The sequence below is a fragment of the Pinus tabuliformis genome, chromosome 1_2, assembly GCF_031772625.1.
Source record: "Pinus tabuliformis cultivar Carrire ecotype Pingquan chromosome 1_2, CPIR1, whole genome shotgun sequence".
Lineage (NCBI taxonomy): Eukaryota > Viridiplantae > Streptophyta > Pinopsida > Pinales > Pinaceae > Pinus > Pinus tabuliformis.
Window position 1 is genome coordinate 618,414,140 of NC_142298.1, and position 25,167 is coordinate 618,439,306.

At 37.6% G+C, this 25,167-nt stretch overlaps 1 pseudogene; it reads left to right on the forward strand.

The window, feature by feature from the left end:
• LOC149207151 (nuclear pore complex protein NUP133 pseudogene) overlaps positions 1–16,977 on the forward strand; it is a 29,232-nt pseudogene extending 12,255 nt beyond the window's left edge.
• Positions 16,978–25,167: the final 8,190 nt, after the last annotated feature.

Genomic DNA, 25,167 nt, shown 5'->3' on the forward strand with positions numbered 1-25,167 from the left:
TACCTGCACTCTACTATTGAGAGTATCTACAACCCTATTCTCCTTTCCCTTGTTGGAAATAATACTGAGAGGGGGGGTGAATCAGTATTATCAAGTAAAATATTCCTTTTTCAAATCCAAATGATATACGCTACTTCAGTTAATTAAACTCGCATATATATGCAACTATGTAGAAGGAAACCCGCGTATACTATGAAAACTTATAATTCACTTTATCTTTCAGATGTTGATTGTTAATCTGTGTATCAGAATCAAATAACCAATAACTAGAAACAGAGCAGAAGACAATCACACACAAGAACACAAGATATAAGGTGGAAACCCAATGTGGGTGAAAACCACCTGCTGCAATTCGTCTCTATCTTCTTTTAATTAGAAACTTCTTTTTACAAAGTACTGGTGCAGTCCTTTACCAGTACACAGGCTGCAACCTACAGAGAGCTACAACCCTCTCTCGTTCTCTAGCTTCTCCTGGAAGGGAGCTGCAACCCCCTTAGCTATTGCACTAGCCAAGATACTAGTACGTAGGTGTTGGCCTACAGAAGGATACACGTTTCATAAATTTTCAAACTGGATCCATGAACATCAATCAAACATCAAGAATTTTTGCATCAAACAATCTCCTTTTCACCAATTAGCACTGAATCAAGTAGACACTTCTCTGACAGCTGTACCCAAATCACAGTAACAGCAACTACACACCAAATTCTGAATCCAGAACACTGCAGCAATAAACAGAAGCAGCAAGATCACAACTCAAAATATATACGCTACTTTAATAGCCTGAAACCTGCGTGCATACGCTTCTTCGTTTGGAGAAACCTGCGTATACACTGTTTTCATTCACTGAACCAGCGTGTATACGCGCCTTTGCTTCACTGAACCTGAGTATAGATCTATAAAAGATAATTCACTCTTTCAGACACTGATTAACCCAGATTATCTGATTTATAGATCAATCATGCGCCGCATATAACAGATCAAAATCATGAAAAGATATTATCATTCAAACCAAAAGATTATGACCCATCAATAGAACTTATCCTTCTTTGCGCTAAGGTTCCTCCTTCATTCAGATCCAGATCTGCACCATAACCCCAATCACCAATATTTCAGATCTCGCCCTTATTAGATATTCAATTAATTTAGATGATCCTTTGCCAAATGATCTCCTTCCTCTTTCATAGTCTTAGGCCTTTCACAATACCACAGTCCAAAACCATAATAAAATAATACCTTGGACCTAATACTTGGGGTCAACACTTCTGACGAGATACCATGGTCCAAAACCATAGGTTCAAATACCAAGGACTAACTACCACGGACCAAAAGTAAGTTCTCCAACATATACGTGCTTTTCCTTGCATGAAAGTGCGTGTATACGCATACGCACATTTTTAATGTCTAACCCGCGTGTATACGCGCCTTTGTCTAGGTGAAACTGCGTATATATCTTTTTCTTCATTCTGAAAGCCTGAACTCAGATCTGGACCTGAGATCTGTCACCAAAGAGAGTTTCCATCAAGGACAACACCTGTGCCATAGCTCCAAACTTGTGCCATAATGCCAAAAATCTCCCCCTTTGGACTTGATGGCAACCCCATAATCCTCAAAGTCATTCTCCCCCTTTGTCATCAAGGGCAAAGGGTTGTGCTTCCCATGAGTACATGCTGAAATCTCTGCCCTGTTGTGCTGACCATGCTCCCCCTCACTGTAGGCAAGATCTGCAAAAAGATGTTCTTCAAGAAGAACCATGACTTATGCATCATAAAAGACCTTCCTATCACCAAAAGACTCAATACATACATCCATCACCCATCTAAGTGAGGATCATCCACCCAACCAAGTGGGGATACATCAGAAATTTACATATGACAACCAATTTCATTACATGTTCATCCCAGGCATAGAGGGGAAACCAAAATAGGTCGTTATATGACCTTGACACCATAAAAGAGATACCACAAAAGAGATACATAACATAGAGATGAAATATCTAGAACAAGACTTATGAAAGTCACCAATAACTGATATCAACAGCATCTGCAATCACCATTCAGATCAGCAACCAAGATTTCCTTCTGTTCTCCCTCTGCTTTTGTTCCACCTGAACTCAACAACAGTTGTGAACTAGAACCATAAGCTTCTAAGATAATGCCAACAATGCATCATTAGAAGTTTATCTACTCCCCCTGAACCTATGCCAGATGGTCTCTGTCACACCCAAATCAGACAAACCTCAACTAGAGTCTGTCCCTACAGATATCCATCAAACCTCAATATACACGACTGTCTCTGCACAAACCGCGTATGTACACGGATCCTCCTCAGGCAACTCGCGTACACCACTTCTTCTCTAAAACAGACAAGTTTAACAACAAGATGATGCATCAACTACTCCCAGCTTTTGTCTAAGATATTCGAAAGTTTCCTTGGGTAGTGGTTTGGTGAGAATATCAGCAACTTGTTCCTTAGAGGGAACATACTCCAATTTGACCTTTTGTTCCAACACTTGTTCTCGGAGAAAGTGATACTTGATCGGTATGTGCTTGGTCTTTGAATGCATGACTGGGTTCTTTGAAATGTTGATTGCACTTGTATTATCACATAAGATGGAGATAGGTGGAGTACAAGTGATTTGAAAGACCTGCAAAGTTTGCATAATCCAAAGGAGCTATGTGCAGCAAGATGCAGCAGCCACATATTCTGCTTCAGCTGTAAATAGAGCAATCGAACTTTGTTTCTTGCTGAACCAAGATACTAATCTGGAACCCATAAAGAATGCACCACCACTTGTGCTTTTTCTATCATCCACGCTTCCAGCCCAATCTGAATCTGTATAAGCATGAAGAGTGAGATCTGTATCTCTTGTATACCATAAGCCATAGTTTTGAGTTCCTTGAAGATACTTGAAAATTCTCTTTACTGCCTGAAGATGGGTTTCCGTAGGATTTTCCTGAAATCTTCCAACTATTCCCACTGCATGCATGATGTTTGGTCGGGTACCTGTTAAATAAAGTAGACTTCCAATCATGGATCTATAGGTTGGTTGATGCACTGCTGCTGATTCATCATTTTCACTAAGATTGCATCCTGTAACCATAGGGGTACATACTGGTTTCGAATCTTCCATGCCATACTTCTTTAGAATCTTCTTGAGGTACTTGGTTTGAGACAAGAAAATACCGCCTTCATTTTCTTGGATTTGCAACCCAAGAAAATATGTCAGTTCTCCAAGCAAAGACATTTCGAATTATTTCTGCATCACCAAGGCAAAGCTTTGACTCATAGCTTCTTCATTTCTGCCAAAGATAATATCATCTACATACACAACAAGTATTAGAAATTTGTCATTTTCAATTTTTATATAAAGATTGCTATCTGCTGATCCTTTTGAAAAACCTTGTTGATGAAGATATTTGTCCAAACGGTAGTACCAAGCCCTTGGAGCTTGTTTAAGACCATAGAGAGCCTTTTTTAGTCTGCATACAAGATTTGGATCATTCCCGAGAATGAAACCATTTGGTTGCTCGATGTACACTTCTTCTTCTAAGTCTCCATTCAGAAAGGCTGACTTCACGTCCATTTGAAATACTTTGAACTTCTGAAAGCTTGAGAGAGCAAGGAACATTCAGATGGCCTCAAGTCTAGCAACAGGAGCAAAAGTTTCTTCAAAGTCTACTCCTTCTACTTGAGCATACCCTTTACAAACAAGTCTGGCCTTGTTTCTAATAACTTCCCCATTTTCATTTAACTTGTTCTTGAAGATCCATTTTGTTCCTATGACATTCTTATCTTTTGGTCTAGGGACCAACTCACAAGTGTTGTTCTTTTCGATCTGCTCAAGTTCTTCATCCATTGCCTTCACCCAGCATTCATCTTTGCATGCCTCTTTTACATTTTGTGGTTCAGTGGAGGAGAGCAATGCCAAATAGCTTGAAGCTTCTGCAATTGTTCTTCTTGTTTGTATACCTGCCTCTTTTTGCCCCAAAATTTGAGATTCTGGATGATTCTTCTGAACATACCTAGATGGAGTCTTCTCTTCTATCCTTATCTATTCCTCTGGTGCCTCTTGAGGTTCTTCTTCTTCATCATCAGTCTGATTTGAAGGATGGTCTTCATCTTCTTCAATATTTTCATAATTTAGTTGCCTAGGAATGTTTCCTTCTTCATCAACCACTACATCAATGTTGTCAACAATTCTTCCAAGTCTTTTATTGTAACACTTATATGCTTTGTTGTGGGGAGAATAACCAAGGAGAATGCCTTCATCTGCTCTAGGTTCAAACTTGCCAAGATGTTCGTCATTATTCTTAATATAGCATTTGCTTCCAAAAATTTTGAAATGTTTTACTGAAGGAGTCTCACCATACCAGAGCTCATGAGGAGTTTGAGTGTTGTTCACCCGGACATTTGTTTTGTTGAGAATAACAACCGCAGCAAATGCAGCTTCACCCCAGAAAGTTGCGGGAGTTCCAGACTCATCAAGCATAGCACGAGCCATTTGTTGAACCGTTCTGTTCATCCTTTCCGCTGCTCCATTTTGCTGAGGAGTCCTAGCTGTAGAGAATTCCCTTCTTATTCCATGTTCTTCACAAAAATCAAAAAATTCATTTGAGGTAAATTCTCCACCTCTATCAGACCTAAGGCACTTAATTTTGTGATCTGATTCATTTTCAACCAAGGCTTTGAAATATTTGAATTTTTCTAAGGCTTCGTCTTTGTGCTTCATAAGTCCTATCCAAACCATCCTGGAGAAGTCGTCAATAAATAGTATAAAGTATTCTTCACCTCGGGGTGACCTTTTCCTAGATCGACCACATACATCTGTATGGACTAGTTCAAGAGGCCTGCTAGCTGATCCTCCCTTCTCAGGGAAGTTAGTTCTGGTTTCCTTGCCAAACTGACATGATTTGCATATTGTGTTGTCTGGAATTCTAATGTCTGGAAGACCACGAACTGCCTGGCATTTGCATGCTTTCCTTATCTGTGAAAAGCTTAGATGCCCCAACCTCCGGTGCCATAACCAGTGTTCATCATTCTTGCTCAAATAGCATTGTTGTTGTCCTTCTTCAAATATGTATAAATTATTTGGAGTTCTTATGCCTTTGATCACTGTTTTTCCTGTATCAAGATCACGAACACACATCCATTTGATCGAAATATTACCTCAGTTCCTTGGTCGCACATCTGACTGACACTAAGCATATTATGCTTCAAGCCATTAACATACAAAACATTTCCATCTTTGACTCTTTCTTTCAACTGAACAGTGCCTTTTCCTTTTATGACTGTAGGGGTATCATTTCCAAATGAAACTTTCTTTCCCTTTTCTAAAGCACTATATAATTGAAGCTTTTCTTTATCACCTGTCATATGCTTCGAACATCCACTGTCGACGTACCATTGATTTTCCTGCCCTTTTGCATATAAAGCTATCCCACATCTTTCTCGTTGCGGTTCCTTCATTCTCCATGTTCTGGCACTTGAGATTTGTTCCTTCTGAGTTGTCTTCCCAAACCTGCTCCTGCATTCAGAATCTTCATGATCGAAGTTATTACAAATAGAACATTCAATTTCATTTTCAAGGGCCGAAAAGTTGTTATAGGTCCTTTTTGTGATTCAAGTCATACTTCTTTGTTTTTGAGCTTCTCTAGTCATGATTGTCTTATAGGCAACACATTGAGCAGCTTTGTGGCCAAATTTATGGAAAGAGAAACATTGGCCATTGAAGAAACTCCTGTGATTATCAAATCTACCAGCCAAATGATTGTAGTTCCTATTGGAATCCATTCTTGAGGCAAATTGAGAAAGTTTTACCTGTGGCTGGTTGTAGCTTCTGTTTGTCCTTAAAGTAGATTGTCTCCGATTTTCCTGATATTCTTTGTTCATTCTTGAGGAAAACTATCCCTGATTTACCTGATGATTTCTATTAGGCCTTTGCTCGCTCCTCCTTGCTGCATCAAGATAACTTTTGGAAGTGGATGCTTGTGATGCTTCTCCATTATATCCCAGACCTGTCTTGATTAGTGGAGAACGCTGCACATTGATAATCTCATCCAGAGTTTTAGATCCTTTAACAAATTTAAGATTAAGAGCTTTTGTTTTCTCAATCTCTTTTCTAAGACCAACAATTTCACATTCCAATTTTTCATGATTTTTTTCCCTTTCAGCCAGTTGACATTGCAGAGAATCAATGATCATATTTTTCTCTTCTAAACAAACTTTGAATTTAGAACTTTCTTCATAAAAACCTTCTTCATCTATAGCATCCATGTAATCATCATGTTCAAAAGCCATTAAAAGTTTATGATTATTACCCCGTTCATCTTCATCACTATTTGATAGTCCATCACTATCTTCATGAGTGTAATATCTTTTCTTATTCTGTTTCTTGTTCCATCTAACAGGTTCCTTCCCCTTGTCAATCTTATCCTTATGAGGATAATTGGCAGCATAGTGACCTACTCTTCCACAAGCAAAGCATTTGAAATGTAACTTACCTTGGAATCTTCTAGCACCCCGTTGAAGGTTCTTGACCAAATTTGATTCTTCTTCTTCTTCTAACACGTGTCCTGATTCATAGTAGTCTCCTTTGCCTGAAGCCTTGAAGGCAGCTTCTTTCCTGTCTGATGGGCCTCCTTTCCTCATTTCATAAGCAGTTAGAATTCCGTGCAGCTGTGACATTGTAAGGTTTCGTAGATTCTCTTTTTCTTCTATTGCAGAAACTTTAGATTCAAACTTAGCGGACAAAGATCTTAGAACTTTTTCAACCACAACAACCTCTTTTATTTCTTCACCCAAGTTTTTCATACAATTAACAATCTCATCTACATGAAGAAAATAGTTAGCCACACTTTCATCATTGCACATTCTAATATTTTCATACGGAATTTTGAGGGTTTGAAGTTTTGCTCGTTTTACCTGATCATGTCCTTCATAGCTCAGAACAATCTTGTCCCATATTTCTTTTGCAGATTTATACTGCATAACCTTGACAAATTCTAATTAAGATAGACATCCTAATAGAGTATTGACCGCCTTTGCATTTGTTTCATATTTCTTCTTCTCAGCCGGATCTGTAGGAGTTGCTAATGGAAAAGTATACCCTGTATCTATGACATCCCAGACTTCTGTACCAAGAGATTGAATATAGGCAGTAACTCTTACCTTCCAATATACGAAGTTTGTCCCATGAAAAATCGGTGGCCTGATTGATGCTTCCCTCTTGTAGTTTCTCATGATGAAAGATCTTCCTTCAAGCGATCAAGCTTCTTCTGAAGGACCTGCTCTGATACCAATTGTTGGAAATAATACTGAGAGGGAGGGTGAATCAGTATTATCAAGTAAAATATTCTGTTTTCAAATCCAAATGATATACACTACTTCAGTTATTTAAACCAACGTATATACGCAACTATGTAGAAGGAAACCCGCGTATACTATGCAAACTTATAATTTACTTTATCTTTCAGATGTTGATTGTTAATCTGTGTATCAGAATCAAATAACCAGTAACCAAAAACAGAGTAGAAGAGAATCACACACAAGAACACAAGATATAAGGTGGAAACCCAATGTGGGTGAAAACCACCTGCTGCAATTCGTCTCTATCTTCTTTTAATTAGAAACTTCTTTTTACAAAGTACTGGTGCAGTCCTTTAACAGTACACAGGCTACAACCTGCAGATCGCTACAACCCTCTCTCGTTCTCCAACTTCTCCTGGAAAGGAGCTACAACCCCCTTAGCTCTTGCAGTAGCCAAGATACTAGTACGTAGGTGCTGGCCTACAGAAGGCTACAACCTTCTCTTTCTTCCAGGGACCACGTTTCATAAATTTTCAGACTGGATCCATGAACATCAATCAAACATCAAGAATTTCTGCATCAAACAATCTCCTTTTCACCAATTAGCACTGAATCAAGTAGCCACTTCTCTGACCGCTGTACCCAAATCACAGTAACAACAACTACACACCAAATTCTAAATCCAAAACACTACATCAATAAACAGAAGCAGCAAGATCACAACTCAAAATATATACGCTACTTTAATAGCCTGAAACCTGCGTGCATACGCTTCTTCATTTGGAGAAACCTGCGTACACACTGTTTTCATTCACTGAACCAGCGTGTATACGTGCCTTCGCTTCACCGAACCTGCGTACAGATCTATAAAAGACAATTCACTCTTTCAGACATTGATCAACCCAGATTATCAGATTTATAGATCAAGCATGCGCCACATATAACAGGTCAAGATCATGCAAAGATATTATCATTAAAACCAAAATATTATGACCCATCAATAGAACTTATCCTTCTTTGCACTAAGGTTCCTCCTTCATTCAGATCCAGATCTGCACCATAACCCCAATCACCAATATTTCAGATCTCGCCCTTATTAGATATTCAATTAATTCAGATGATCATTTGCCAAATGATCTCCTTCCTCTTTTATAGTCTTAGGCCTTTCACAATACCACGGTCCAAAACCATAATAAAACAATACCTTGGACCAAATAATTGGGGTCAACACTTCTGACGAGATACCATGGTCCAAAACCATAGGTTCAAATACCAAGGACTAACTACCACGGACCAAAAGTAAGTTCTCCAACATATACACACTTTTCCTTGCATGAAAGTGCGCGTATATGCATACGCGCCTTTGTAACGTCTAACCCGCGTGTATATGCGCCTTTGTCTAGGTGAAACTGCGTATATATCTTTTTCTTCATTCTGAAAGCCTGAACTCAGATTTGGACCCAAGATCTGTCACCAAAGAGAGTTTCCATCAAGGACAACACATGTGCCATAGCTCCAAACTTGTGCCATAATGCCAACATCCCTTAATGTATCTAATCTCAAATTAAAACTCACTAAGGGTGACCAACCATATAGCTTGCCAAGCACTCCAATTAGTTTGGTCAAACAAGTACCTCAGCCCACTATGATCGCTCATCAAAACAAACCTCCTGTCAAGAAGATAGTGCCTCCATATATTTAATGCATGAATGATCATTGTCAATGCAAGATCATGCGCCAGATAGTTCTCCTCATGTTCATTTAGTTTCTTTGACTCATAGCATACCACCTATACCGAGTCTGGCATCAGGACCGCACCAATTCTTGTGAGGCTCCCTCCTATGTTTCTCTAACTAAAACCTAAATTTATCTAATTTTAAACACTATAAGATGGGAAATAACTTATTTATATCTAAACATTTATTTGATGATAATATATCATTAAAATTTATTTACCACAAATTAAATAAGTAATAATTTCATTGCAACCATTTGTATAAGTAATTTGAGATGCTCCTAAGCTCCTGACTCTCTCGGGATGCTTCGTTTGACAACCCGACTGGATTTTCCTCCCATCCAACTAGTAAGTATTTCCTAGCCCAGGGAAACTCTATAGCTTCCCTAGCCCTCCGAGCCCAAGTCAAACCAGATGTAGTGTGTCCAAGTTAAACAAACACTCTCTTTCTCTCCCTTCTCTTTCCTCCACCTTCCTCCCAAAACAAAATCCCCCAAAACCATAACCAAAACCAAAAGAAAAACCAAGACCAAGGATCCCCCTCTCCTCTCATCATCCTTCCCCTTTTATGCCTCTTCCTCCCATCCACCTCAACCACCTATCATTAATGTCATGACTACCCCCTCATCATTTCATTTCACTTTTCTTACCATATCTTCTCCCAACTAAATTTGAGAGGACATTTTTGGGATAAGATATGGATATTTGATTTGGATTTGTGGAAGACCACATCTTCTCCCAAGTAAATTTGAGAGGACATTTTGGGGGTAAGATATGGATATTTAATTTGGAAATTAATTGGGGAAGACCATATCTTCTCCCAAGTAAATTTGAGAGGACATTTTGGGGATAAGATATGGATATTAAATTTGGAGATTAATTGGGGAAGACCATATCTTCTCCCAAGTAGATCTGAGAGGACATTTTTGGGATATGTATATTTAAATTGGAATAATAGAAGGAGACCATATCCTATCCAAGATTAAATTTGAGAAGACAAGTTGGGAATTGAATAATAACAATAATAAATTATAGTTTCCCAAGTGTAGGCATTTACCAATATTTCTTGATAATTTAAGTCAATTTTTTCAGGTAATTTAAACACTAATAAAATTTGCATGATAAGATTAAGTGGGCCATTACATACACCCCTCCTTCAGAAAACTTCGTCCTGGAGTTAGAGTGAAAAGATATAAGGAGTTCGAAGGCATAACAAAATAGAGAGAGAGTTATAGTATTAAAATTTAATAAGTCAAGCAATGATACCAATTCCCATCAAGAGTCTCCAACTAATCTATATCCTCCTATCCTTCCTAACCTACTTTCATTCCCACCCTATCCATCCTCTATTGTTATATACTGTGGCATCGGTTATCCCAATCTAACCACTGATAAAACCAATATGGAGGAAGCGCCTACTTTATCGACCTAACTTCCCCAACAGGAAACTGGCAATCGTCATCACTCGTATACGAGAGCATGTCCATCACTGCCCTCCCACGATTCTAGGTTTGGAGGTTATACGGTTGGAAATACCTCCACCCCTCCTTACAACTAGGGTCAATGCCAATTGGAAATCATCATCACACGTCTACGGGAGTGTGTCCATCACTACCCTCCCATGATTCCAGGTTTTGAGATTACATGGTGGGAAATACCTCCACCCCTCCTTATAGTATGCTCAACAGCCTAATATGGACCACACTAGAGTGCTCGTTGGATACTTGTCATCGAATAATCCATTCAAGTAGTCTTTTCGCCTGCAATTTACATTTTACCTATGTGATAAGATTTCATACCAAGTAGATAAAAAATGTAATAGAACAATGTACATCATACCTTTAGATGTTTCAACCTTCCCCAATGGAAGAGTAGATCTTGGTTATCATATAGTTCTTTCCAATCCACGGGTTAGTTCTCATTCATGCATATATATAACAACGAAATATATATAGATAAGTTATCTTTAACATCATGTTATTAAGTCTATTATCCATGTGCCAATTTTGTAGTTCACACTGGAAATAAATCTTACATTAGATAAATCGTAATTTCACTAAGTCATTCATTAGATAAATTATATCCACTTAAGCCATACATGAAACAGCAATAACTCTGATAAGTTATGCACTAGATAAATCATAACCAAGTAAGTCATACATTAGTTCATACAAAAAAAAATTCCATCATCAATACCTAATCCATCTAATGATTTATATAAGTAGTTTCACCTGTCCAACTAAATGCATCAATATTACATAGCGTTCATAATTAAATAACATGGAACTGCAAAATAGAGCCTTAGCATAGGTAGCTATCTAAGTCAAAATGGACATCATAAATGGTCAAAAGAGAGGGGTAATTGTGACCTATAGTATTTGCATCCTCCCAGGTAGCAGATCTTGGGTTACACTTGTCCCTTTGTATCTTAACTTGGTCCACCAAGTGATGCTTGAGATATCAAACCCTATGGTATAATATGCATATTGGTTTGATCATTATGGTTCCAACGTTTGAGACCTATAATTCTCTCTAGTCGAATTTGTAGGATTCATCAGAAACATAATGTTACAGGACAGATACAAAAAAAAACATCATGAGATTTATGCAAGTAGGGTGGTAGTACAACACAATAGGACACTAGTCCAATTTTCGCTTTGATTCTAAAAGGTCCTATAAATCGAGATGGTAACTTCATACCTTTCTCAAACTGAATAGTGTTAGGAATAACTAAAAAATAAAAATAAAACTCGACTCCCCACTTTAAAAATTCGATCAGTACTATGTGAATCAACATAACTCTTTTTCCTATCTTGTGCTTCCTTTAACTTCATTAAATCTATCTTACTATTCCTCCATTTTTTTTGAAACAATCCTATCATGACTATTACTGTGTCTTCCATCCTTTCGTTGACTTAGTGGTGTCCTGGATGGCCTCCCACATAGAGCATGATAAGCAGGCATCCTAATTTAGGAAAAATCTACCAATCGTAAGTACCTTTCCCACCCAGTCTAATTATCCATGACATACATTATAGGCACATATTCTATAACCTAATTTACTCATTTAGTCTTTCCATCTACTTATAGACGATATGCAATGCTAAGGTTTAACTAAGCCCCCAGCACTAATTGCAAACTTGTCCAGAATGTATATGTAAATCGAGATTCCCTATCAAAATGGTCTTTCTGGGTAACCCATGTAGCTAGATAACTTCATCTATAAATACTCAAGCCAAAATGGGAGCAGTCTCTTAGACAAGCGAGTTAGCCACCTAGAGATACCAAATACATGGCCAAAATAGAATATGTTAAGGTTGTTTCTGCAAGAAGAGAGTAACTCATCCTTCAAGAGTAATCCATAAAAAAATATTTTTGCCAATAATGGTCGTGACCACCTTTACAAGTGGAGTGACTTCAAAGAATATGCCAAGGTAATTAGAGACATGTAAACAAACAACATAACTCCTATAAATGGAAATAGTAATAAGATGTTAGGGAATTATCTCCCATGATCAACCAAATTGGCCATAAATAGTAATCTCATATAATCATGTGCCATAATTGTCCATAAAGTTGTTATAACCTCCTCAAAGAAGTGGGGTGTCCTCAATCAATGTGCCAAAGTGGTTAAATGCACATGTACCAACACCTCTCCTCCAAGGAATATGATAAATAGTTCACCCTAAGAGATTGTCTAATGAGGTTAGGATACTCTCCAATATAGTAATAAAAGATCTTCCCAAACCAAGAGAAACCATGTGACACAATGTGAAAATAACATGCCAAATGACCAAAACCATGGGTGTCAATATAGAAGACCATCCAAGCAAGGTATGAATGCCTCCAAATACATGATAAGATGCCAAATAAGGGGAGTGATTTCCTCTATCAAGAAAATAACTACTCACAACATGCCACATCATAGCCAAACTATAAATATCCATTGGAATTCTTCTAACAAACCACAACCACTTTTCCATGTCATCAAGACATCCACCGAAAGGGACATCACTTATGCAACAAAGGGTGGGTGTATTACTTCAAGGTTCACCAATCAAAATCATGAAACAATAATCCAAGGGAAACCCTATGAACATATGCAAATATGGCCAACAAATAATTCACTATGTCAAGGAGTAATAATTAACCAACAATATTTAAGGAAACTCTTAGTTGATGGATATCCTCATAATAAATGTGCTAAGGGTAAATCAAATGTTTGAGCAATGTTATGAAAGACCCTCAATGACATTGCAAACACCATATGTGCGAGATGCAAGCCTCCAAACAAGAAATGATGATGCCAACCAAGAACATAATGTGCATTATCTAACATTGGATATCAATAATAAACCATAGTAGCAAACCCCCATGGTTATGTGATTTCAAGCGCAATGACACTAGGTAAGTGCGCATAAGAACAACTTTCATTAAGACACCTCAAAACTCACCAGAGGTGATCAACAATTTCATGAGGGGAAACAATGCAAAGGAGGTTAATTTGCATGATGGATTGATGGTTATAGATTGCTTGAAAGCTTAACTTTTGTGTGATTATATTCATGGAGAAAACACGCTGCCCACATCCGCTAGTAATTTTTCGGATGTAGGGGATTTTCCTTTAGCTTCGAAATGTTTAGCATTACATGGGGGCCATGTAGTTGCTGGTCATGTTCCATGAACACTTTCACCTACTCTTGCTCCTCTTTCTCATATATCATGGGAAAATAAATTAGAAGTTTCTCGTGGCAAGAAGAGAGCTTAGTAGATACTAGATCTCTCTCTTTTTGTTGTTTAAAAGCAGTCCCTAGAAATTAGTAATTTGTTTTTATTATGGCCTATTTCGTAAATATTATATGACTTTTTAAGATTGAACTTTGAACTTGCCTTTAAAGTTTGAATTGTTGAATGAATCTAACAACTCTTTGGGAATGAATATGATGCTTTGCTTCATTTCATGGTTGATGTTATTTATTAGTTTCCAATAGCCTTGAAATTCCTCCAATGTTATTTACTGGAAGAATTCTGTTTCCAATAGCCTTGGGGGGGGGGGGGAATTTTGATAAGCAACTGCATTGGGGCTATGGTATTGACCAAACCCCTCCCATGATTAATAATTAATGGAGGTCATTAAAAAAAGTTTTTGGCTCTTTTTTTGGGGGGGATCCCCCTCCACTTGTCAATTCAAGAGCATATCAAGGAGTGGAGGGGTAAATCCCATAGACATGAGCCCCCCCTTCATTACAATTTGGTGATTTTTTTTATTTTTAGCATTATTCGATTCCCGTGTGTGAAACTTGATGGCCTTACCCAGGGTTGATGGCTATCATTTCTAGCTTTTAAATTGGTTGTTTAATAAGGGTTATCGGTATGTTGAAACATAAGCATGATCATTCTTGTTTGGCTTGAGGGTTTAGTTTGGAGCTCCACATTTTGGTGGAGGGCTTGACACTGAGTGACCCCACTAGTTCCCTAGGATCAAGGTGACTCTATTGGTCCTTATCTGAGAGCCTCCAGGTCTCACTACTTCTGCTGCATTTTCAGGGAGATTTGTGGTTTAAAGAAGTGCCTTCACCAATGTGATAAAGACATTGTGGATGCCCATGGAAGTTTAATTTACTTGGCACTAGCATGGGAAAATTGGAAGCATGGTTTTGAGGAGCACTCAGAGGCCAACAAGGTTGGGGTCTAGTTCACCCTTGAGGCTGTATATGTCATTAGCCCTTGAGACTGGTAAGAGGAACTGTGAGCCACTACGGATTTTGCATAGGAAACATACAAAGTTGTCCACCATTCTAGACACCATAGCTGACCTGGTAGTGTGCATTTCATCTCACATAAATCTTGACCCTACACTTGGCTTGCCTGATCACTTTGTTGATTTTTCTACATCTGGCCTCATATAAGAATCTAAAATGGAAGTTTGGAGACCATGTTGACTTTGTAGATGACGCCCATTCTGTGCTTTAATTATCTGTTAAAATTTGTTTGTTTTGTCTAATTACATTTTTGTTAATCATGTAAGATAGTATAGTTACAAATTCATAAGCAAGCTGGTTTGTTGCCATAATCTAGGGGTTGTATATGTAATCTGAGCTTATCATTGAGGTTAAGGTCTATATTCAATTGCACATGAGCTTACAAACACATGCTTTATAGAAACTGTTTAAATCACCTGCATGAAGGGTGACATCCACAGTGCCACCACACTCATCTAATTGTTGGGTGAGAATTCTTGTGATGGATGCTCATAGTTTTCAACATTTTAGGGCTACCTTATGTCAGTGTGGGGATAGCTTGTGAATATTCTTGAACAAACAACATAACAAAATACCAGAGTAATCTCGTTTGAAATTGTGTTACAAGTCATCTGGTCAAAAGATGAGAGGTGATGAGTTGGCTTCTAGAAAAAAAAAAAATGAAAGAAAGGCTCCAGTTCGGGTGATTTTTCCAAAATCACAAGTGGAGGAGGATTTCCTATTTTCCATGCATCTACGAGTAGGTGGCAAGCCTGCTGGATCTACAATGATATTATCTAGAGATGAAACAACAACCATTACTCACTATTGGAATGAAGCTACATCCCTATATCAGTTTGAGTTACCATGGGATGCAGGGAAGGTTCTAGATGCCTCAATTATTTTGTCGGTGGGTGGTGGTGAGGAAGGTGCATGGATAGTCCTCATAGAGAAAGCAGGTTTATGGGTAATCCTTGAAAAATCTATTCTACTGGGTGGTGTTGAACCACCCGAATGAAGTTTGTCCTGCAAAGGGACCTCCAATGAAGGAGTTGCAGAAGAAGAAAGGCAAAACCTCATGGTTGGAGGTAATTTTTCTCTTCGAAGAGCAAGTACCGAGGCATGGATTGCCAGAGATAATGGAGAAAGGGTTGTACTGAAAGGAGTTGGCTAGCGTACTACCCAAGATGAGGAAGCATAAAGTTTAATTCGGCATGTATTTCAAAATTTTATCAACTCAGGGCTAATTGAAGGAGCATTTGAAAAGCTCCATCAGGATGGTGCATTTGAAAGATATGGGGAAATGAATGTATTTACCCATGCAAGTCGAGCTATTGTTGACACACTTGAAAAACACTAGACAACAAGTAGAGGAGAAAATATAGCAGTAATGGTTGTTGTATCTTCCCAGATTTTAGAAAAGCAGCACCGACATCAACAATTTCTGCAGTTTCTTGCTACCTCCAAGTGCCATGAAGAGCTTCAAATGAGGCAGAGAGAAGCTTTACAATCCATCATGGGACATGGTGAAAAACTTTCTGCCATGATTTGACTCAGGGAACTGCATAATGCATCTGCCCAGGCTAGGCCACAAAGCAGGCTTGAGTCTCTAAACACTTATTTACAGCACAATGAAATTAGTGGCTCTCTTTGGGATCTTGTCCAGATAGTTGGTGAGAAAGCTAGTCAGAAAATGTAATGTTGATGGATAGATAGAAAGCAGAAGTGTTTTACAGTCGAGTTTCTAAGTTGGAAGTGTTATTTTCCCGTGTTAATCAACATCTAGCTTATGTAGTAGGAAGGGAGTAGCCACTTCGGTTACAAATAGAACAACTTCGTGAAATCTCAGTTGCTTGCACAAGTGTAGTACACAATACTATTTGCTATAGAGATATCCAATACTCTTGGTATCCATCTCCTAAAGGTCTGACACCTTAGTATTGCCAACTGATAGTACGGTCTAGAATTTGGAATCTAGTATTGCTTATCCTAGAATTAAAAATGGAAGCAGATGTTTCAAAACCTTCAATGAAATCCGTTTTAGCTTCTCAGCTGGAGGAGGCTACTGATATTTTACTGGAAGCATATGCTAGTGCAATTACTGCTAAAGTTGAATGAGAGGAATAATATCGTGGTTTGCAAGCAGAGTATTGGAGCAGATGGTTGGTGATGGGAGATTTGGAGAGAAACTAGATTTCAACAATAAAGCGAAATATGCTAGTGTCAATATTAAGGCCACGAGGACTAGAAGGCTCAAGATTACTTAGTCTAGAAAACATTGCCATCTGATATGGATAGATCCCAAGATCAGGAAACTTTACCATATTCGAAGGAAGGTCTTCAGTTGATGCAAATGAAATGGAATAAACAATTGTACAATCTTGGAAAGCATATGCATGGACTAGCGCAGGCTGCAGCAGGCTAGCACAAGTTCTAGAGGAAAATCGACAACTATATAATCAAGTGCAAGATCTGAAAGGAAGCACAAGGTTGTATTGCTGAGTCAGACCATTCTTGCCTGGCCAATCCAACTGTCAGAGTACAATCGATTAGATTAGGGAGGATGGTCAAATTATGATTGCAAATCCTACAAAGCAAGGAAAGGATATACGTAAATCATTCATATTAAATAAACTGTTTGGAGAATCTGCTACTCAAGAGGAATTGTTTTTGGATACCAGGCCATTGATCAAATTTGTTCTTGATGGTTACAATGTTTTCATTTTTTTCATATTGGCAAACAGGTTCTGCAAAGACATACACAATGACTAGTCCTAAGGTGATTACAGAGGAGAGTTGGGGTGTGAACTATCGAGCCTTGAATGAATTATTCCAGATATCAAAACAAAGAAAGGATACATTATATATGAGGTTTCCATTCAAATGATTGAAATATACAATGAACAAGTCTAGGATCTTCTTGTTTCAGATAGTTCCAATAAAAGATTAGAAATCTGCAACAATTCGCAACAGAAAGGACTCAATGTGCCAGATGCAAATCTAATACCCGTTGCATCTACATCTACATCTGTTGTGATTCAAATGGCACAATTTTAACAAATGTGCATGTAGTAGCAGAGTTTACAAGTGCAGGAGAGCTTTACAATGGAAATTTTTCTTGAACAGACTTATAGGACAGCAGGTACAATCTTTTGAATTGTCCCTTGGGCTGACTAGAAGGCAGCAAAGATCACACTTTGGGGACTCTTTGCTGAAGGAAATTTGCAGACATCTTTGGACTGCCTTTTGGTAGATTTGGTGGGCAGCCATACCTTCTTTTGGATGAGATATGAGTCTGATTTTTTTTTTTGGACATACCTTGACTGTCCTATTTCCGTCAATTTTTGGCACAAGTTTTGACAAGAAGAAGGAAGTTTGGGACATGGTTGTTGTTACGTTGCAATATGGGAGGACTTTTGATGGATAAGTTATCAATGCTAATTTTCATATTGATATTGTTGTTGTTAGAATTAATGCAAAGGTTCCATTGCCAGCAGCAAAACTGGGTTCTTCTAGCAAACTTCGACCAAGGGATTTGGTAATAGCTTTGGGATGCCCTCTATCTCTCCAAAATACAGTTACTGCTGGAATTGTGAGCTATGTAGATCACAAGAGCAGTGATTTGGGTCTTGTCGGAATGCTCAGAGAATATTACTATTTATAAACGGATTGTGTAATCAATGAGGGAAGCTCTAGTGGACCGTTAGTCAATCTTGATGGAGAAGTAATAGGTATTAACACAATGAAGGCTCTTGTCATTGATGGAGTTATATTTTCTATCCCCATAGACTCTGTCATCAAGACCATTGAGCATTTCAAGAAACATGGAAGAGTTGAAAATATGGAGTTAACCATGAGCAAATATTTCTAGAATCTCGTAAGATGAGTTGCATGAAAAAAAATTTACACTTTTTTTTTGTGGGAGTTGTTCTTAGTTGCCTTAGGATTCATATTTTGATCTAGGGCTTTGTTGGGTCGGTGGGATTTAGGCCTCAGATTTTGAACCTTGGCTCTGATACCATGTGTGAGGCTCCCTCCTAAGTTCCTCTAACTAAAAACTAAATTTCTCTAATTTTAAACACAATAAGATGGGAAATAAATTATTTATATATAAACACTTATTTGATGTTAATATACCATTAAAATTTATTTACTACAAATTAAATAAGTAAGAATTTCATTGCAATCATTTACATAAGTAATCAATAAATGGAGGAATACCTATTCCAATAGCTTAGTTGAGATGCTCCTGAGCTCCTGACTCTCTTGAGATGCTCCTCTTGACCACCCGATTGGATTTTCCTCCCATCCACCTAGGAAGTGTTTCCTAGCCCAGGGAAACTCCACAGGTTCCCTAGCCCTCCGAGCCCAAGTCCAACCAGATGTAGTGTGTCCAAGTTAAACAAACACTCTCCTTCTCTCCCTTCTCCTTTCTCCACCTTCCTCCCAAAACAAAATTCCCCAAAACCAAAACCAATACGAAAATCAAAACCAAGACCAAGGATCCCCGTCTCCTCTCATCATCCTTCCCCTTTTATGCCTCTTCCTCCCATCCACCTCAACCACCTATCATTAATTTCATGACTACCCACTCATCCTTTCGTTTGACTTTTCTTACCATATCTTCTCCCATGTAAATTTGAGATCACATTTTGGGGATAATATATGGATGTTTAATTTGGAAATTAATTGGGGAAGACCACCTCTTCTCCCAAGTAAATTTGAGAGAACATTTTGGGGGTAAGATATATATATTTAATTTGGAAATTAATTTGGGAAGACCATATCTTCTCCCAAGTAAATTTGAGAGGAAATTTTGGGGATAAGATATGGATATTAAATTTGGAGATTAATTGGGGAAGACCATATCTTCTCCCAAGTAGATTTGAGAGGACATTTTGGGGATATGGATATTTAAATTGGAATAATGGAAAGAGACCATATCCTATCGAAGATGAAATTTGAGAAGACAAGTTGGGAATAGAATAATAACAATAATAAATTTTATATCAGTAAATAAAAATTACAGTTTCCCAAATGTAGGTATTTACCAATATTTCTTGATAATTATAAGTCAATATTTCAGGTAATTTAAATACTAAAAAAAATTTCATGATAAGATTAAGTGGGGCATTACAATTCCTCTGTTGTAAGAATTTGTACACACCACGAACTCTTTATCTAGATCTGCAATATTTAACAGTATAGCCTTTCTAAGAAACTGCTTCTACTACTCAAAACTAGATGCACATTGCTTTGTCCATTCAAATTTCTTCCCTTTCCTCTACAATGATGTAATAGGATATGAAATCTGTGAGAAGTTCCAGATGATCCTCCTATAATAACCTACTATCCCAATGAATGATCTAACCTCATCCACTTTCCTATGAGCTGCCCACTCCATGATAGTCCTTATCTTTTTGGGTCCATTGTTATGCCTTCTTTGAAAACAACATGTCCCAAGTAATGTACCTATGTCTAAAAGAAACACCTTTTACTAAGCTTGGAATATAACTAATGTTCTCTTACCAATATCAATGTTGTTGCTAAGTGTTTGACATGCTCTTCCTCATCCTTATAATATATCAATATGTCATCAATGAATACAATAAAAAACATGTCTAGATAAAGATGTAATACACAATTCAGCAAGAACATAAAAGTAGTTGGAGCATTAGTCAAACCAAATGGAATTACAACAAATTCATAATGGCCATACCTGGTATGGTGTTGGATCCCTATAATACTAGTGATTACCCCATTACTATTGTAGTTGTATCCCTTATTAATATTGTTGCGCCCCTATTGTCCCCATATTGTTATTACTGTGCCCCATAGAATCCCTCTATTGTTATTTTTGTGGCTTTATATTATTATTGTTAGGTCGGCTAGGTTATATTGTGACTCCTTAGACTCCTATATATAGAAAGGAGGTTTTTTCATTTGAATCATCCAAGAATTGTTCATTTATGTAATGTAAAGGAGGTTGTCCCCTCAAAGAGGCTGAATTTTAAGGCGTTGATCTATCTTTTCTATCTTTTTCTTAAGCTGGTTTCATAACATTTGGTATCAGAGCTTTGGATTCTAAGGTTTCGCTGCTCCAAACAGGTCATCATGGAATTTTCGCTATAACATTTTTTCTGCGACGTTTCAAAAGCTTAAAAAAAAAAACCAATTTGAGAAGACATCGCGCTGAAGCTTGGGTCCAAATTTCAGAGTTTTTCGCACTACATTTGCGGAGATATTATCTGAGGAAGTTAGTCTTTTTGCAGACTCCTAAATTACATTCCAAACAGGTGACCTGGGGAAAATCATCATAACTTTCTCTCTGAGAATTAGATAGAAAATTTGTAAGAAGGTACAGAAAGAGGACAGACTGTAGTTTCTTGTATATATTTTTCAGAGCAAAAGGTCAAAACAGGGACACGTGGCACGTCGTACAAATTCACTCTATTGAATTAGTCTATAATTAGGTCATTGTGGGAGATTTGGCATAACTCTTCATTGGAGAATCCAATTGGAGTTAGACTGGTGGCATTAGAAAGAGGACACAGAGGGCTACCACAGTTCACAATTTTAGAATTGGATGATCCGAAATTACAGAGATACATTAGAGGTATTATCGAGCTCCTACAAAGTGAAAAAAGGTGTGTAGATTTTTTAAATTTTTGCTTAAGATTGGTTTGAAAAATTATTTTGAAGGAATTCAAAACGCATAGTAGAGCAATAATATCAGTAATTGATGCCCCGAGGAAAGAAAATGCAAACACCTAGTAAGCAATCTGAAAGCTCTAGCATGACTCATGAAGAAGAGGACGAAATGCTACATGATATATCAAAATTACAAGACCAAGTGCAACAAATTTCACTCTCACAAAAGCTAACAGAAGCTAAGATAAATGGAGTGGAATCTAAGATAAAGGGCATGGAATCCAATATTGACCATTTGAAGATAGATTTGAAGGAAGATTTGACAAATTTTCTATAAGAAATACTTACTAATGGTGAAAGGGGAGGAAAGGAAACTCATGATGCAAACAAAGGAAATGTTAATCATGATTTCATAGACTCTAATGTTGGATCGAAGATGCACCATATTCCAAAATCGATATGAGGAAGTTTGATGGCAAGGATCCCGCAACATGGATATTACAGATGGAGGAATTTTTCGATCTCAATAATGTGCAAAACACACAAAAAGTACGTAGTGCAACTTTATATTTGGAACCAAATCAGTTTGTATGGTATCAATGGCTTTGCTCTCGTAAACAATTTATCACTTGGGCAATTTTTACGGAAGAATTGATAGCACATTATGAGGATACAAAAACAAACACTTTTTTTAGCCAATTGATAAGTCTCAAACAAAAGGGTTCAATAATGGAGCACATTGAGGAGTTCCAAAAATTGAACATAAGGGTAAAAAATATTCCAGAGGAGCATAGGATTGATGTGTTCATAGGGTCTTTAAAGGATAATATCCAACATGATGTTCACCTTTGGGAACCTGATTCATTAGAGAAGGCATTCAGGTTAGCAAGAAAAATGGAAAGCAAAATTATGGCAACCAGGAAGCATACCACTCACAACTATAAAGACAAAAATGTTGTTGTCGCTAGTCTTCCACAACCTATAAGGTTGACACGACAAAAATTGGAAGAAAAAAGAGCAAAAGGGCTTTGTTACAGTTGTGATAGCAAATACACTAAAGGTCATAAGTGTGCTGAGAAGAAATTATTCTACATAGATTGTGAAGAGGAAGAAGAAAAGGAGCAAGAAAGGTCAAAAGAAGAAGATATACTCCAGGAACAAAGCCTAGATGAAGAACAAATGAATCCGACCATATCTTGTAATGCATTGGTGGGAATTACCACTCCTCAAACCATCAAGATAGAAGGACAAATCAAGAAGAAAAAGGTAATAGTGTTGATTGATTCAGGAAGTACCCACAATTTTATTCATTGTAAGGTAGCAAAAGAATTGAATTGCTTCTTATATCCAGCACCAGAGTGTCAAGTGATGGTTGCAAATGGAGGAACAATAAATTGCTCTGGAAAGTGCCATAATATCAAGCTATCCATGGGAGAATATGTATTGACTAGCCCAATGCTTTCCATTCCAATGGGAGGTGCTGATGTTGTACTAGGAGTCCAATGGCTACAATCCTTGGGTACAATAGCTTTTAATTTTCAAGAACTTTTCATGAAATTTTCTATGGAAGGAAAGGAAGTTGAATTAAGGGGTATTGTAGGGAAATTGGGAAAGATAATTAGCTCTAATGGTATGACAAAGCTTCTAAAAAAGGAACAAAAGGTGTAATTGCACAATTATGTTCGCTAGATGTTTCCACATTGGAATCATCTATTTCTCCAGATCTCCAAAAAGTATTGGACAATCATTCCAAGGTATTTGAGACTCCCAAAGGTCTCCCACCTATTTGTGATCATGATCATGCTATTCATCTGATTCCAGGAAGTGTTCCTCCAAACATCAGGCCGTACAGATATCCCTATGCCCAAAAGAGTGAAATTGAACGTATGGTTGCAGAAATGCTAGAGGCTGGTATAATTCAACCGAGTCAAAGTTCTTTCTCTGCTCCAGTAGTATTGGTGCACAAGAAGGATGGATCATGGCGCATGTGTCCGAATTATAGGGAGCTCAACAAGCTCACTATTAAAGATAAGTTTCCCATTCCTGTCATTGATGAATTACTGGATGAATTGCATGGATCAATTTACTTCACCAAGTTGGATCTTCATTCAGGATATCATCAAATCAGAATGAAGACTGAAGACATTCCAAAAACAGCATTTAGAACTCATGAGGGTCATTATGAATTTTTGGTCATGCCTTTTGGCCTTACCAATGCACCTTCAACATTTCAAGGTTTGATGAATTCAATTTTCAAACCATTCCTTAGAAAATTTGTGTTAGTATTTTTTGATGATATACTAATCTACAACAAGTCTTGGAAGGATCATGTTGAACATGTTGATAGGGTGCTACAACTATTGGAGGAGAAACAATTATATGCAAAAAGATCCAAATGTTTCTTTGGAGTATAAGAGGTGGAATATCTGGGTCATATTGTATCTCATGAAGGAGTTAAGGTAGACCCTAGCAAAATTAAAGCCATTAAGGAATGGAAAATCCCCACATCCATAAAGCATCTGCGAGGATTTCTTGGGTTGACAGGGTATTATCGCAAGTTTGTTAAGAATTATGGGAGAATAGCAGCACCTCTAACAACATTATTGAAGAAAGATGCATTTTCATGGACTCTAGAAGCAACAAAGGCCTTCGAACATCTTAAAGAGGCAATGTGCCAAGCACCTATCTTAGCTACACCGGACTTCACAAAAACCTTTATTGTGGAATGTGATGCTTCAGGAAATGGAATTGGTGATGTTTTAATGCAAGATGAAAGACCCATTGCTTTTGAAAGTCGTCCAATCAAGGGAAAGTTTTTACACAAAGCTATTTATGAGAAGGAAATGTTGGCAATACTCCATGCACTTAAGAAATGGCGACCCTACCTAATGGGAAGACACTTCAAGGTAAAATCGGATCATGATAGCCTTAAATACTTTTTAGAACAAAGATTATCCTCTGAAGAGAAACAAAAGTGGGTCACAAAGATGTTGGGTTATGACTTTGAAATCATCTACAAAAAAGGGAAGCAAAATGTGGTGGCAGATGCACTCTCAAGAAAGGATGAGGATGTGGAAGCATTGTTGTGTACCATTTCTATTATCCAACCAGATTGGATAAACGAAGCAAGGGAGGAATGGAAGAATGACGAAGAAGTGTGGGCACTTATTCAAAAGTTACAACAAGATTCCAGTACGTTGATACATTTAGCTGGAAAAATGATTCGTTATGGTACAAAGATTGCTTATACCTCTGTAAGAATTCCTAGCAAAAAAAAAAGATTCTTATGGAATTGCACACTTCTCCCTTAGGAGGGCACTCAGGATTTTTAAAAACTTACCACAGGGTTAAGAAGGAATTTTTTTGGGATGGCCTTAAATCAGATATTCAAAATTTTGTGGCGGAATGTTTGGTTTTCCAACAAAATAAAGTTGAAACAATTAAGACACCGAGTCTATTACAACCTTTATCCATTCCAAGCCAATGTTGGGAGGAGGTTTCAATGGATTTTATCACAGGTTTACCCAAGTCTGAGGGAAAGAGTGTCATCATGGTGGTAGTTGACAGACTTACCAAGTATGCACACTTTTGTGCATTATCACATCCATTTAAAGCCAGTACAGTTTCTATTGCATTTATGGAAACAATTCAAAAGCTACATGGAAACCCAAAGATTATTGTAAGTGACAGAGATCCCATTTTCACTAGAAATTTTTGGACAGAATTATTTTC